We start from the raw sequence: 3,224 nt of genomic DNA, 5'->3' as shown, positions 1-3,224 counted from the left end.
GGCACTGACGGTGGCCTAGGACTCTGATCCACCTTGCCCTTCCCCTTGAATCGATCTCTGCCACGCTGACCTGAACTCTGGCCTCTCTGCATACTAGCCTGGTGCCTCGCCTGCCTCTCCCTGGCGATATCCTTCTCGTCCTGCTCTGCTAGCAACGCCTTGGACACAATCTCCTTGAAAGTAACAGCCTTGGACATATTGATATCACGCCTGATCTCCGCTCTAAGGCCTCGAATGAAGTGAGCGCCTTTATCTTTATCACTGGTAGCAATGTACGGAGCAAATAGGCAACCCTCCTCGAACTTGAGAATATACTCATCCACGTTCAAGCTCCCCTGACGAAGCTCCAAGAACTCTGTGACCTTCCTCGCTCGCAGTGCATCAGGAAAGTACTTGTCGTAGAAAAGCTCAGTAAACTCAGACCACTTCAAAGTAGAAACATCAATGCCAACCTTGGTCGCATTCCACCACAAACGTGCAGCTTTAACCAGCATAAAAACAGCACAACTGATACGATCTCTGTCCTCATAGTGGAGATGATCAAAAATCGCCTCCAAAGCCTTGACCCACTCTACTGCAGCTAAAGGATCGGAGCTGCCTGGAAACTCGGGTGGATCCATCCTCTTAAACGCAGAAAAGATAGCATCAGAACCAACTGCTACTGGAGCAACCTGCCCTCTACCTTGGTCTCTGCCCTGGCCTGCTCCTTGCAGTCTAAGCAACTGCTGGATCTGCTCACTGTGAACCTTAGCCTGCTCCTTCAGTAACTTGCCGAACTCGTCGACAACTCTCGAGGACGAACTATCCTCTCCCTCTGACGCCTTACGCTTAGGAGGCATCCTCTACTCTACAATGCTCACAAGATACCAATCAATACATAACAATAGATAGATGCAAAGAAAACATACCCGGACAGTTGAAAGTAGACGAAGTCATATGCATTGGTCCGAAGAACACCGCTCTGATACCACTAAAATGTGACACCCTGACCTCTTTTAAAATAAATACGCAGCAGAAATAAAATTTTTCTTTTCAAAATATACGGAAGGAGTTTCAAAATACATTTCATCAAATATCTTTACAAAATAAATACATGATCATTTAAATGACATAACAAAAACCAAAATATCATTCCTATGATCATGCCAAAATCCTCCTTCCAACGGTGTATGCATATGACCCCCGATCTACAGTCAACGTCCTGAGGCACCACTCTGATCTGCATCACATGAAAATAACTGAAATGAGAATAAATCTCAGCAAGTGGAACTCTTATATAACAATAAACAATAATCTCTGTAAAACATCTCTTTGAAATCATAAATACCATCAACTCTGAACTGTAAACTCTGAATATCAATAACATAGCAATAGCATAAAATATGATGGTATTTCTCTTTTGCTCTGGGGATTGATATCAATAGTATCTCTGCTCTGGGGTTGCTCGTATCCCAAATCGATATAAATACCGATAACTCTGAGGGATATAAGCCTCTGGGCGATGATCATCTAATATTGCATGCAATCTCTGACTATGTATTTATCAATCCGAAAACATTTAAACTCTTCTCTGGTTTTAACAATCACTTTGAACTCTATATATCTCTTTGTATTCCCTTTAATCAATAATGAGACATACAATGCCTCCAATACATATAACAATACATACTATGGATCAAATGAAAGGGAATAACACAATAAACTCTTTGAAACACATACATATAAAATCATGTGAGCAAAAGGAATGAATTTCCACTTACAAACCACAACAAACACCTCAACTTAGCTCTTGATCACCACCTACAACAAATAATCCACAAATAACACCAATATCAACTAAATATCCAAGATTACAAGCTAAATAATCCATAAATCCACTTAAACAACCAATCTAAACAACTCTTAATTTACAACCTTAACAGAATCGCACCAAAAACTTACCCAAGCTTCCTAGCACCAAGGAGAACGTCGAACTCAAGTCGAAATTCCAAACAAACGCTTGAATCGAAGATAGGAAGTGAAAGAAATGACCAAAAACCCTAAAAATGGAGAGAAATGTCGAGAATGAAGGAGAGAAGAAAGGAAAAGCATGGCCAACCACTCCAAAAAGTAGCTTAAAAACTCGACCATACCTTCACCGCGGGTGCGCCAACACAAGGACCGCGGGTGCGCTATGGTTACGGCAATCTCAAAATTCTGGAACACGAACAGCGCGGGTGCGGCGACGCAAGCAGCGCGGGTGCGGTCTCTACCGCAGGGGCGGGTCTCTACAACGCCGCGGGTGCGGTGTGCTCACGGCACTCAAACTCCAAAAATAGCACAGTGCACCGCGGGGGCACTCCTCTAAGAGCGCGGGTGCACTCTACTCACGGCAAAACACTATTCCAAAGCAACTAAAATCGAACCGAAACGCTGAAAAGAACAACCAACAACAACTAATACCTCAAATAAATAATAACCAATAATACTAAAGCCCAAAACACAACTATAATCATCTAATCAAATATCCCAAATAACAAACAAAACTTAAATCGTACCGTACACCGGGCTCGGCTATTACACGTGGACCTAAAATGTCCCGGACCACCGAAGCCCTCCCGACCCGTCGGCCACTGTGTACTCTCGGTGTCCATGCGTCCACAAGACAGGGCTGAGCGGCCCCAAGATATAGCTTATCTCGAAAGAGATACAGCTCAACAGTAAAGGCTATCTCGAAGAAGATACGGCTCAACATGAAATGCAACGTGCAGTAATAAACGTGACATAATAGCATGCATCATATGACATATATCAATGCACCACATAATCATGCAACACATATAAGAATGTATACTCAACCAGGATATCTCGGATAGTACTTTCGTACCTCTATCACAGCAAGCCTAGCCTTACGCAACACCGCTAATCAGGTCTAGAACAAGCCTACGCATCAAAAGCATACTCAATCAATACTACCATGCTCGACTAGCAAAACCAGTACTCCCTAGTACTACCAAAGGTTTAGGGTTTACCTTCGTCCGTCGACAGCCCTTTGATGTCGATTGCCTCGTAACTCAGGCGCCGCTACGCTACTACTCCTGGCAGCTCTTGGCTATCGCTCGACCAACAACTAACCCTAGAAACCTTCCAAACTCTCCAAATGAGAGAAAACTCAAGAAATTGGCAAGTCAAAAATGAGAAATCCGAGCACTATTTATAGGCCATGTTCGGATCCTCCGAACAAC

The sequence above is a fragment of the Primulina eburnea genome, unplaced genomic scaffold (genome assembly GCF_022965805.1).
Source record: "Primulina eburnea isolate SZY01 unplaced genomic scaffold, ASM2296580v1 ctg1095, whole genome shotgun sequence".
Taxonomy (NCBI): domain Eukaryota; kingdom Viridiplantae; phylum Streptophyta; class Magnoliopsida; order Lamiales; family Gesneriaceae; genus Primulina; species Primulina eburnea.
Note: the sequence above shows the minus strand (reverse complement) of the source record.